We start from the raw sequence: 224 nt of genomic DNA, 5'->3' as shown, positions 1-224 counted from the left end.
GGCCAATGGTTGAACCTCTGATCCAGCAGGAACAATGCAGATTTCATCCATTCAGTGGAACACTGGACCAGCTCTATACCCTCACTAGGATACCTAAGGGTTTGTGGAAGTATGCCCAACCAGTCCAGATGTTTTTTGTGAAGTTGTAGAGGGGATTTGACCATGTCCCTCATGGTTTTCTTTGGGAGTATGGGATGAGAGGTGCTCTGTTAAGGGTTGTTCAG

The sequence above is a fragment of the Danio rerio genome, chromosome 20 (assembly GCF_049306965.1).
Source record: "Danio rerio strain Tuebingen ecotype United States chromosome 20, GRCz12tu, whole genome shotgun sequence".
NCBI classification, from domain to species: domain Eukaryota; kingdom Metazoa; phylum Chordata; class Actinopteri; order Cypriniformes; family Danionidae; genus Danio; species Danio rerio.
This window is presented reverse-complemented; position numbering follows the sequence as displayed.